Genomic DNA, 12,598 nt, shown 5'->3' on the forward strand with positions numbered 1-12,598 from the left:
GGAGCAAAGGTAACTCTCATTCATTGCTTATGGGAATGCAAAATGGTATAGCTACTTTAGAAGACAGTTTGGCACTTAAAAAACTAAATATATTCAGGGATACCTGGGTGGCTCAGTTGTTGTGGCTTCTGACTTCATCTCAGGTCATGATCTTGGGGTCCTGGGATCAGCCGTAAGTTGGGATCCAGTGGGGAGTCTGCTTGTCTCTCACCCTCTCCCTCTCCCATGGGTCTCTCCTTCTTCCACTCCCCACTCTTGCTCTCTCTTTCTCTCAAATAAATAAATAAATTCTTAAAAAAAAAAAAAAAAACAACTAAACATATACTTACCATATGATCCAAAAATTGTGCTCCTTGGTATTTATTCAACTGAGTTGAAAACTTATGTTCACATAAAAACCTGCACATGAACAAAGAAAAAAATACACGTGGATGTGTATGGCAACTTTATTCCTATTTGGAATATCCAAGATGTTCTTCAGGAGGTGGATGGATTAGTAATAATAACCTGTGGTACATCCAGACAACAGACTATTATTCAGTCCTAAGAGAAACGAACTATTGGGGTACCTGGGCAGCTCATTGGATTAAAGCCTCTGCCTTCGGCTCAAGTCATGATCCCAGGGTCCCGGAATCAAGCCCTGCATCGGGCTCACTGCTCAACGGGGAGCCTGCTTCCCCTGATCTCTCTGCCCGCCTCTCTGCCTACTTGTGATCTCTCTGTCAAATAAATAAGTAAAATCTTAAAAAAAAAAAAAAGAACTAGTAAAACATGAAAAGACACAGAAGAACCTTAAAGGCATATTACTAAGTGAAAGAAGCGAATCGAAAAAGGCTACATACTAAATGATTCTGGAAAAGGCAAAACTATGAACACAGTAAATAAGATTTGTGGTTACTAGGACTACACGGGAGGGAGAGCTGGATAGATAGAATACAGGTGATTTCTTTTTTTTTTTTTTTTTTTTTAAAGATTTTATTTATTTATTTGACAGAGAGAAATCACAAGTAGATGGAGAGGCAGGCAGAGAGAGAGAGAGGGAAGCGGGCTCCCCGCTGAGCAGAGAGCCCGATGCGGGACTCGATCCCAAGACCCTGAGATCATGACCTGAGCTGAAGGCAGCGGCTTAACCCACTGAGCCACCCAGGTGCCCCAGAATACAGGTGATTTCTTAAGGCAGCGAAACTATTCTGTATGATACTATAATGATGAAAATGTGTCATGATACATTTCATTTGCCAAAACCTATAGAATGTACACCAAGGGTGAATCCTAATGTAAACCATGGGCTTTAAGTGATAGTGGTATGTCAATGCAGATTCATTAATTGCAATAGATATACCAGTCGGGTGGGGATTTTTTTTTAAAGATTTTATTTATTTATGAAGATTTTTATTTATTTACTTGACACAGAAAGACAGCACAAGCAGGGGCAGTGGAAGAGGGAGAAGCAGGCTCTCTACTGAGTAGGAGGCTGATGTGGGGCTGAGCCTAGACCCTCGGACCATGACCCGAGCGGAGGTAGATACTTAATGAAATGAGCCACCCAGGCGCCCCTGGTTGGGGATATTGAAAGTAAGGAAGGTTGTGCATATAAAGGGCAGGAAGTATAAGGAAATTGTACTTTCTCCTCAATTTTGGTGTACCTAAAACGGCTCTAAAAATATAGTCTAGTCTGTTAAAAAAATAAGTTCCCCAACTGAATCTAATGTGCTGCTAAGGTTGAGAACTACTGGCCTAGGTTTTTGCATGGATAATCTCCAACAATTCTTCTAATATCCATCTGATTAGGTATCTGTGGTTATCCTACTTTACATATAAAGAAAATGAGGTCTGGAAGGATTAAATAGTTTGCCAAGTTCACCAAGTTAGTAAAATGGGAACTGATTTGCACACATTTGCTCAGCCAACTCTCATGTGTATAGCCTTTTTACCATACCACCTTTTAATAATTGAAGCTGGTAGAGCAAAGAAAAATGTATTGCCTCATGAAGTAATAACTCCCCAACACTGGAAATATTATAGAAGAATCTGGATAACAGGGGTGCCTGGGTGGCTAAGTTGTTGGGTGGCTGCCTTTGGCTCTGGTCATGATCCTGGAGTCCTGGGATCAAGTCCAGCATCGGGCTCCCTCCTCAGCAGGGAGTCTGCTTCTCCCTCTTACTTTTCCCCTCTCAGGTTCTCTCACATTCTCTCTCTTTCAAGTAAATAAATAAAATCTTTTTAAAAATGAATGAATGAATGAATGAATGGAGTCTAAATAATAAGTCAGGGATGGCACAGATGACTACACTGTTTTTGTTTTTGTTTTGTTTTCAGCGTGAAGGAAGGTAGAATACGTTATCTCTCTCTCTCTCTTATTTTTAAGTTTTTTTATTTATTTAAGTAATCTCTACACCCAATGTGGGGCTTGAACTCACAACCCAGAGATCAAGAGTTGCATGCTTTCCCTCCTGAGCTAGTCAGGCGCCCTAGGTTATCTTGAATATTCCTTCAGACTCTAAGAGCCAAAGAGTTGAAGGACTAGGTTTGACAACTAGACCTGTCCTATACATAGCTGTGAGAGCAAAAAGTCACCTAACTTGTCTGCGCATTTTCTCTTGCATAAAATAAAGATAATGCTTATGCTAACAAAGATCATTTATCATATATATTAAATAATATCGGAGAATTAAATTTTTTTGTTAAAGTCTTTTGTTAACTGTAAAGCTTTATAGAAATCCGTTTTATGGTTTTTAAATTTTTTTTTTAGTATTCTTTTTTTTAAATTTTTTTATTTTTTATAAACATATATTTTTATCCCCAGGGGTACAGGTCTGTGAATCGCAAGGTTTACACACTTCACAGCACTCACCATAACACGGTTTTTTAAATTTTTTAAAGTAAGCTCTATGTCCAACGTAGGGCTTGAACTCACAGCCCTAATAACAAAAGTCACGTGCTCTACTGACTGAGCCAGCCAGGCACCATTACAGAAATCACTTTTAACTTGAGATGGCTGATGATCCTAAAGCCTCCCTCATATCACAATGCTCCTTTGTTTACAATGTCCAAAGGCTCCCCATTGCCCAAAAAACAAACTTAAGAGTCCTTAGCATGGTGTTCAAGACCATTAGCAAACTAATTCCAATTAACCTCAATGTTCTCTTCCAGCCACTAACTCTACCTAGGGTTCCAGCCAAATTTCATTTCCTACTATTTCAAAATGGCCACATTCTTTCATAGTTACAGCTTCTCAGAAATTGAGAGAACCCAGGGATACTCCCATTTCCAATTAAAAGTTGAAGAAATGCCCAAACAGACATTTTTTGTAGCATATTTGAAATGTTTACATCTAATGATGCTTTTGATACATAAAAAGCATAACATCATATAACTGTTATTCATAAGGTAAGATTTATTTTTAAAAATTAATTCATTAATGTCAGTCAGTGGGATAAGAGTTTAAATTTGAATGATATCTCCATTTCTGACCTGTGAATCAATCTCAGTTAACTGTATATATTGAAGGTACTTCATAAAAGTGGGGCCTTTCCCTGTTTCCCAAAAAGGGAACAGTGATCTCTTCCATTTCCCAAAAAGGAGCCCTCTTCACACTTCTGTGCTTCTCCAAATGGTCTTCCTAATGTCTGGCTAGCTCCAACGGAACATTTGAGTTTTAGCTCACATATCATTTTTGAAGCCTTTCTGACCTACCATTCATAACCTCCTTGATGTTCTCAGTGTAGTTGACAATATTACGTGGTAAGTATTATCATGGAGGAAGATAAGGGAAGTGTTCACATCTACCTTCTTCTAGACTTTTATGTAGTTCATGGAAGATGAAGTCCGTGACTCACTGTACCTTTTGCTGTGTCTGGTACATAGCAATTCCCAATGGCCATTCTTCTTCTTCTTCTTCTTTTCCTTCTTCTTCTTCTTCCCCTTCTTCTTCTTTTTCTTCTTTTTTTAAGGTTTATTTATTTGAGAGAGAGTGAGTGAGCATGAACCAGGGGAGGGACAAAAGGAGAGGGAGCAAGAGAATCCCCAAGCAAACTCCCTGCCTATCACTACCCCTATTCGAGGCTTGATCCCAGGACCCCGAAATCACCTGTGCTAAGTCAGGCATTTAACCAACTGAGCAACCCAGGCGCCCCCCTCAGTGGCCATTATTCTTGTATTTTGACATGAAGGTGAAATATTAACAGGTAAACATATCCTGGTTTCTTGGGACATATATTCAGGTATGGTCAGTTGCCTTCACAAGATCTTCTGTTTTCATCAGGGCTTTATTCTTTTACTTGAATAGTCTTGTGATAGGATTTCATATTTTAATTTAAAATAATATAATATAATCACAATAAAAGTCAGCAGTTTTGGGATAAGGTTTCTTTAAAGCACACTACAGGGGCACCTGGGTGACTCAGTCAGTTAAGCGTCTGTCTTCAGCTCAGGTCATGATTCCAGGATGCTGCAGTCAAGCCCCTCAACCAGCTCCCTGCTCAGTGGGGAGCCTGGTTCTCCTCTCCCTCTACTGCTCCCCTGCTTATGCTTGTTCTCTCTCTTGCTGTCTCTGTCAAATAAATAAATAATAAATAAAATCTTAAAAAAAAGATGACTAATTCTTAGTTATATGGTCATCTAAGACTCACTCTTCCAAAGATTTCAAAAATAATGTATTTAAAAATAAATTCTAGAATTTTGACAGTTTATTACAAGATTCACTGTATTTAATATATCTCCTTGGAAGTGAAATCAAAAACCAAATTGCAGGGGCGCCTGGGTGGCTCAGTGGGTTAAAGCCTCTGCCTTCAGCTCAGGTTGTGATCCCAGGGTCCTGGGATCAAGCCCCACGTTGAGCTCTCTGCTCTGCGGGGAGCCTGCTTCCTCCTTTCTCTGCTTACTTGTGATTTCTCTCTCTGTGTCAAATAAATAAATTCTTAAAAAAAAATTTAAATAAATAAATAAAAATAAAATAATAATAATAATAATAATAAATTTTTTTTAAAATTGCAGTTGTAAAAGTTGTGTGCTTTATGCTCCTTGATAGTTATTCTTGCTCTAAGACTAAAAAACCTTTCTATAATTTGCTGTTCATAAACATCCTATAGTTCATCTTAAGGAAAATTATTCTTGAGGATAGATTATTATTATTCTTTAGCATACTTGGGTACATAATAGTTGTTTTGTAGGCTTAGAGGAAAAGTATCATCTGCTTTACAAAAATTCGTTCAATAAAAAACTTTCAAGGAGGGGTGCTTGGGTGGCTCAGTGGGTTAAGCCTCTGCCTTTGGCTCAGGTCATGATCTCAGGGTCCTGGGATTAAGGCCCTCATAGGGCTCTCTGCTCAGTGGGGAGCCTGCTTCCGCCCTCCCCACCTCTCTCCACCTACGTCTCTGCCTACTTGTGATCTCTGTCTGTCAAATAAATTTTTAAAAAACTTTAAAAAAGAAAAAATAATCACGAACCACCTTGAGATTATTATCATTAACGTTTTGATAACATTCGTATGGCCTTTTTTGTTGGCATAAGCATAAACATATATAAAATCATATGTATTATCAATTATGATCACATTTTTTTTAATGGGCTCAAGGGCGCCTGGGTGGCTTAGTTGGTTGGGCAACTGCCTTCAGCTTGGGTCATGATCCTGGGGTCCCGGGATCGAGTTCCGCGTGGAGCTCCCAGCTCCATGGGGAGTCTGCTTCTCCCTCTGGACTTCTTCCCTCTCATGTTCTCTCTCACTGTCTCTCAAATAAATAAATAAAATCTTAAAGAATAAATAAAGGGGGCTCAACACCCAGTATGGAGCCCAGCATGAGGCTTGAACTCATACCCCTCAGACTGAGACCTGTGCTGAGATCATGAGTTGGCCAGTTAACCAACAGAGCCACCCAGGTGCCCCACAAATTGTGATCATATTATTAAACACTATAAAGTTAATATGACATTTAACAAGTCTTAAGCCTTTTTCTTGGACTTCTTACGTTACCAAAGTCCAAAATTCACCTACCCATCACTATCCAAACTCCTGGATGATAAAGAGTTTTTTTGTTTTTGTTTTGTTTTATCCCTTTTATCAGCTAACTAAAGAAGTTTAAGGACTAGACTTTGGTTACCCACGCCAGGAAAAATAGCTACTTTTCTTCAGCTATGAGGATTAAAACTCTACTCCCAGAGATCAGTTTTTCTGTGATAGCAGAATTGAACAGGTGGGCAGTTATTCAAGTAAAGCTGCTTAGGAGAAAAGTCTATCTAGGTCATTCAAAACCAGAATTATCTTTGACTTCCTCAGAGGCCATTTGCCATAGATTATCTGAATCCTTGTCTAGAAGACCTAAGAAGGTAACTCAGAATTTAATATGAACTTGGAGCCCATGGAATATTGTTTGACTTACTAGGCAAATGCCAATGGCTTAAGGATACCTGCAGACTACCTATATGTATTATTAATATGGGAATGTGGTTATGCTAAAATAGCTAGAGATTAAGGCAGGGAGTTTCTTGGCCAAGGAAATTAACCACCAGGTTTTTTTTTTTTTTTTAATTATTTATTTGACAGACAGAGATCACAAGTAGGCAGAGAGGCAGGCATAGAGAGAGCGAGAGAGAGAGGGAAGCAGGCTCCCTGCGGAGCAGAGAGCCCGACGTGGGACTCGATCCCAGGACCCTGAGATCATAACCTGAGCCGAAGGCAGCGGCTTAACCCACTGAGCCACCCAGGCGCCCCAACCACCAAGTTTTCAAGGAAATGTTTTCTGTACTAGTTTTTCTTTGACAGTCATCATGACTATATGATTTCAAGGTTTTTTGTTATTCAGTTTCTTTAGGTTCATATTCAATTTCCTTATGTGTATATCATATAAAATACATAATATATTATATAATCACTATCTAATTCTGGAACATTTTCATCACCTTAAAAAGGAAACCCCATACCCGTTTGTAGTTATTACTATTACATTCTCTCCAAGACCTAGTGCCTGGAAACTATTAATCTACTTTGTATCTCTACACATTTGCCTACTCTGGATATTTAGTGTAAATAGTATTATACAGGGGCGCCTGGGTGGCTCAGTGGGTTAAAGTCTCTGCCTTCAGCTCAGGTCATGTCTCTCATATCGAGTCCTGCATCGGGCTCTCTGCTCGGTGGGGAGCCTGCTTCCTCCTCTCTCTCTGCCTGCCTCTCTGCCTATTTGTGATCTCTGTCTGTCAAATAAATAAATAAAATCTTAAATAAATAAATAGTATTATACAATACATGGCCTTTAATATCTCGCTCTTTCCATTTAGCATTTTGTATTTGGGATTCATCCATATAGCATGTATCAGAACTTCCATTCTTTTTTATGGCTGAGTAATATTCCATAGCAGAAATAGACCACATTTTCTTTTTCTACCCATCAGTTCATGGACATTTGGCTATTTTCAGTTTATGACTATTATAAATAATGCTGCTATAAACATTCATGTACAATCTTTGGGTAGATACATGTTTTAATTCTCTTGGGTGTATACCGAGGAATGGACCTATTAAACTATATTGTTTAACTTTGGGAGGAACTTCCAACTGATTTCCAAAATAGCAGTACATTTTACATCCCACCAACCATGTATGAGGGTTCTACACCTCTCATCTGTGTTTTTTATTACAGCCATCTTAGTGGGTGTGAAGTAGTATCACATTGCCCTATTGACTAATGATGTTTGATGTAGTTGTTTTTTGTTGTTGGTGGGTTTGTTTGTTTTTTCTGATGTTGTCATTTTGGTGGGGTCTAGAGCCAATGGCCAAGAAAGAGTTCTTGAGACATCTTCAATGAAAAATCGTGATTTTATTAAAGCATGGGATCAGAACCCATGGCAGAAAGAACTGCTCTCTCTGCTGCCGGCTGCTCTCTGCTGCCTCTGGATTATGAGCAACGGCTTGGTTGGGAGAAGTAAAGATAAGGGAAGTTCTAAAAGGACTCTCATATGTTAAAGAAGACTCAGGATCCTGGAGGAATGTTATAATCTGCCTATCTCAAGTATTTGTTAATGCACTGCAGGTTATAGGGAGATTTAATTTTTTTTTTTTTAAGATTTTATTTCTTTGTGGGCACCTGGGTGGCTCAGTGGGTTAAGCTTCTGCCTTCAGCTCAGGTCATGATCTTAGGGTCCTGGGATTGAACCCCACATCGGGCTCTCTGCTTAACCGGGAGCCTGCTTCCCCTTCTCTCTGCCTACTTGTGATCTCTCTCTGTCAAATAAATAAATAAAAATCTTAAAAAAAAAAAAAAAAAGAAGAAGAAGAAAGAAAGAAAGAAAAGATTTTATTTATTTGTGAGAGAGAGAGAACATAAGCATGGGGAGCAGCAGGTAGAGGGAGGAGCAGGCTCCCCACCAAGCTAGGAGCCCAATTTGGGATTTGATCCCAAGGTCCTGGGATTGTGACCTGAGCCAAAAAAAGACACTTAACTGACTGAGCCACCCAGGCATCCCTAGGGACACTTAATATTATCTACATTTCCTTCTGCTTCAGTTTCCCACATCAATGTTGAGCACCTTTTGTGTGCTTATCAGCTGTTCATATATCTTCTTTGGAGAAATGTCTATCAAAATCCTTTACCCAGAGGCTCTTGGGTGGCTCAGTCATTAAGCATTTGCCTTCAGTTTAAGTCATGATCCCAGGGCACTGGGATTAAGCCCTACCTCCAGTTCCCTGCTTAGCAGGAAGCCTGCTTCTCCCTCTCCTGAACCCCCTGCTTGTGCTCCCTCTCTTGCTGTCTCTCTCTCTCTCAAATAAATAAGATCTTTAAAGAAAAAATCTTTTACCCATTTTCAAATTGGGTTATTTGTCTTTTCATTGTTGGACTGTAAGAGTTCTTTGTATATTCTGGATGAAAGTTCCTTGCCAGATAAATAACTTGCAAATATTTTCTTCTATTCCATGGGATGCCTTAAAACTTCTTCTTTTTCTTCTTCTTCTTCTTCTTTTTTTTTAATCATTTAGCTTCCTTCAGAGTCTCTGGTCCATTCAGTATGTTTTTGTTTGTTTGTTTGTTTGTTTGTTTTTAAAGATTTTATTTATTTATTTGACAGAGATCACAAGTAGGCAGAGAGGCAGGCAGAGAGAGGGGAGGAAGCAGGCTCTGCGCTGAGCAGAGAGCCCGATGTGGGCCTTGATCCTAGAACCCTGAGATCATGACCTGAGCCAAAGGCACGGGCTTAAGCCACTGAGCCACACAATCGCCCCAGCCTTTAAACTTCTTAATGGTGGGGGCTCCTGGGTGGCTCAGTGGGTTAAGCGTCTGCCTTTGGCTCAGGTCCTGATCTCAGCGTCCTGGGATGGAGCCCCGCATCACACTCTCTGCTCAGTGGGGAGCCTGCTTCAGTCTTTCTCTCTCCCTGCCTCTCTGCCTACTTGTGATCTCTCTATCAAATAAATAAATAAAATCTTTAAAACAACAACAACAACAACAACTTATTAATGGTGTCCTTTGAAGCACAAAATTTTAAAATTTTTCTTAAGTACAATTTATTTTTTATTTCAGTACCTAAGAAATCATTGCCTAATCCAAGATCATTTAAGCTCTTACATTAAGGTTTATGATCCATTTTGAGCTAATTTTTGTATATGTTGTGAGCTACAAATCCAACTTTTTTTTTTTTGTACATGGCTATCCAGTTGTCTTTGCACCATTTTTAGAAAGACTGTTCTTTTCCCATGAATTTTTTGGCATCCTTGTTGGAAATCAACTGACCATAAATATAAAGGCTTATCTGGACTTTCAGTTATGTTTCATTGACCTCAGTTTCTATCCTTATTCCAATACCACCCTGGCTTGATTATTGTAGCTTTTTTTTTTTTTTTAAAGATTTTATTTATTTATTTGACAGACAGAGATCACAAGTAGGCAGAGAGGCAGGCAGAGAGAGAGAGAGAGAGGAGGAAGCAGGCTCCCTGCAGAGCAGATAGCCCAATGTGGCGCTCAATCCCAGGACCCTGGGATCATGACCCAAGCCGAAGGCAGAGGCTTTAACCACTGAGCCACCCAGGTGCCCCGATTATTGTAGCTTTGTAGTATGTTTTGAAATCAGCAAGTATGAATCCTCCAACTTTGTTATTTTTCAAGATTATTTTGGCTATTCCAGGTTCCTTGCATTTCCATACGAATTTAAGATCAGGTCATCAATTGCAAAAATAAATGCAAAACAACAACCACAAAACCATCTCTGATTTTGATAGGGATTGCACTGAGTATTTACATCAATTTGGCCAGTATTGCCATTTTAGAATTAAGTCTCTCAATTTATAAACATGGGATGTATTTCCATTTATTTACTTCTTTAACCAATCAATGATATTTTGTAGCTTTCAGTATATAAGTTTTGTGCTTTTTTTGTTAAATCGTGGAGACTTTCCATGTATATGTGAGAATAATGTGCATTCTGCTTTTGGGTGAATGTCTGGTAGGTCTACTTGGTTTATAATAGTGTTCAAGTCAAGTCAAGTTCAAGTTCAAGTCAAGATGCTGATCATCTGTCTGGTTGTTCTAACCATCCGTATTCTTGAAAATAGAATAACAAAATTTTTATTGTGGTTGAATTGCCTATTTCTCCATGATTACTTTTTTTTTAGTTTTTTTTTTTTTTAATTAAGATTTTGTTTATCTATGTTTGACAGAGAGAGACACAGCAAGAGAGGGAACACAAGACAGGGAGTGGGAGAGGAAGAAGCAGGCTTTCCACCAAGTAGGGAGCCCAACGCAGGGCCCAATCCCAGGACCCCAGGATCATGACCCAAGCCGAAGGCAGACACCCAATGACTAAGCCACCCAGGTACCCCTCTGTTATTACTTTTTAATTCATGTATTTCAAGGCTGTTTTTAGGTGCATATGTATTTATAGTTATGTCTTCATAACAGATTAACCCTTTTATCATTATAATGTATATATTTTTGGCTCTAATAATGATTTTTGTCCTAAAATCTATTTTCTCTGACATTAGTAAAACCATTCTAGCTCTCTTTGGGGTCCTGTTTGTATTGATAGGGAAAAACTGTACACTAAGATGGCTGACCAACCCAGCAAGGGAATTCCAGTCCCTGTCTCAAAGCCCTCCCAGGTTCTCCTTTCCTACCATGTTTCCCACACATGCCAAATGTACCAAGTATGTGGAAGTAGAAGGGTATACATTACCATCTAGCTCGGGCTCAGACCTTTGGAGAACAATCTCCTCTGAGCCTACAGTGTTAAATAAACCTCCGATCCTCCAAAGTCTCCGAGTGCCACTTGGTTCTTCCATCAGGATCCAGTTCAGGCTCCGTAACAGTATATTTTTCCATTCTTTTCCTCTCAGGTTATTTGTGGCTTTGAATTCACAGGGATCAAGCCCTGCTTTGAGTCCTGCGTCAGGCTCTCTGCTTGGTAGGGAGTCTGCTTCTCCCTCTAACTCTCCTCTGTGCTCTCTTTCTCTCTCTCTCTCAAATAAATACATAAAATCTTTAAATGTATGTATATATATATATGTTAAAAATGGGACACCTGTTTGGCTCAGTCAGTTAAGGGTCTGCCTTTGGCTCAGGTCATAATCCCAGAGTCCTGGGATGGAGCCCATTGGGCTCCCTGCTCAGCTGGAAGCCTTCTTCTCCCTCTCCCTCCATCCCTACTCACACTCTCTATGTTTGACAGAGAGAGATACAGCAAGAGACGGAACACAAGACAGGGAGTGTCCCCACTCACACTCTCTCTCAAATAAATAAAATCTTTTATCTTTTAAATAAAATCTTTTAGGGGCGCCTGGGTGGCTCAGTGGGTTAAAGCCTCTGCCTTCGGCTCAGGTCATGATCTCAGGGTCCTGAGATGGAGGCCCGCATCAGGCTCTCTGCTCAGCACGGAGCCTGCTTCCTCCTCTCTCTCTGCCTGCCTCTCTGCCTACTTGTGATCTCTGTCTGTCCAATAAATAAATAAAAATCTTAAAAAAAAAAAAAAAAAGCATCTGCCTTCAGCTCAGGTTATGATCCCAGGATCCTAGGATGGAGCCCCAATCCTGGGATGAGCCCCAGGCTCAGCGGGGAGCCTGCTTCCTCCTTTCTCTCTCTCTGCCTGCCTTTCCACCTACTTGTAATCTGTCAAATAAATAAATTAAAAATAAATAAATAAATAAATAAAATCTTAAAAAAAAAATTTATTCAAGGACACCTGGGTGGCTCAGCCAGTTAAGCATCTGGCTCTTTTTTTTTTTTTTTTTTTTTTTTTTGGGCTCAGGTCATGATCTCATGAGGTGTGGGATTGAGACCCCTGCAGATTCTCTCCCTCTGCCCTTGCCCCGACTTGTGCTCGATCTTTCTTCCTAAAATAAATACATAAATCTTTAAAAAATAAAAAAATAGGGGCGCCTGGGTGGCTCAGTGGGTTAAGCTGCTGCCTTCGGCTCAGGTCGTGATCTCAGGGTCCTGGGATCGAGTCCCGCATCGGGCTCTCTGCTCAGCAGGGAGCCTGCTTCCTTCTCTCTCTTTCTGCCTGCCTCTCAGTGTACTTGTAATTTCTCTCTGTCAAATAAATAAATAAAATCTTTAAAAAAAAAAAAAAATAATAATAATAATAAAAAAACTGTTCACCTTCAAAGTGCTTTCTAGTT

The 12,598-nt window shown here is 39.7% G+C and overlaps 1 long non-coding RNA gene across 6 annotated transcripts in view; it reads left to right on the plus strand.

Moving 5' to 3' along the window:
* LOC131836442 (uncharacterized) overlaps positions 1–12,598 on the plus strand; it is an 81,574-nt gene that overhangs the window by 6,271 nt on the left and 62,705 nt on the right. For 5 of the 6 annotated variants that reach the window (XR_009355607.1, XR_009355609.1, XR_009355608.1 and 2 more), the window contains exons 2-3: positions 10,647–10,797; positions 11,318–11,385. This is a non-coding gene — a long non-coding RNA (uncharacterized LOC131836442). The remainder of the gene's footprint in view (positions 1–10,646; positions 10,798–11,317; positions 11,386–12,598) is intronic. The other variant, XR_009355606.1, reaches the window with a different exon arrangement.

The sequence above is a fragment of the Mustela lutreola genome, chromosome 7, assembly GCF_030435805.1.
Source record: "Mustela lutreola isolate mMusLut2 chromosome 7, mMusLut2.pri, whole genome shotgun sequence".
Classification (NCBI taxonomy): domain Eukaryota; kingdom Metazoa; phylum Chordata; class Mammalia; order Carnivora; family Mustelidae; genus Mustela; species Mustela lutreola.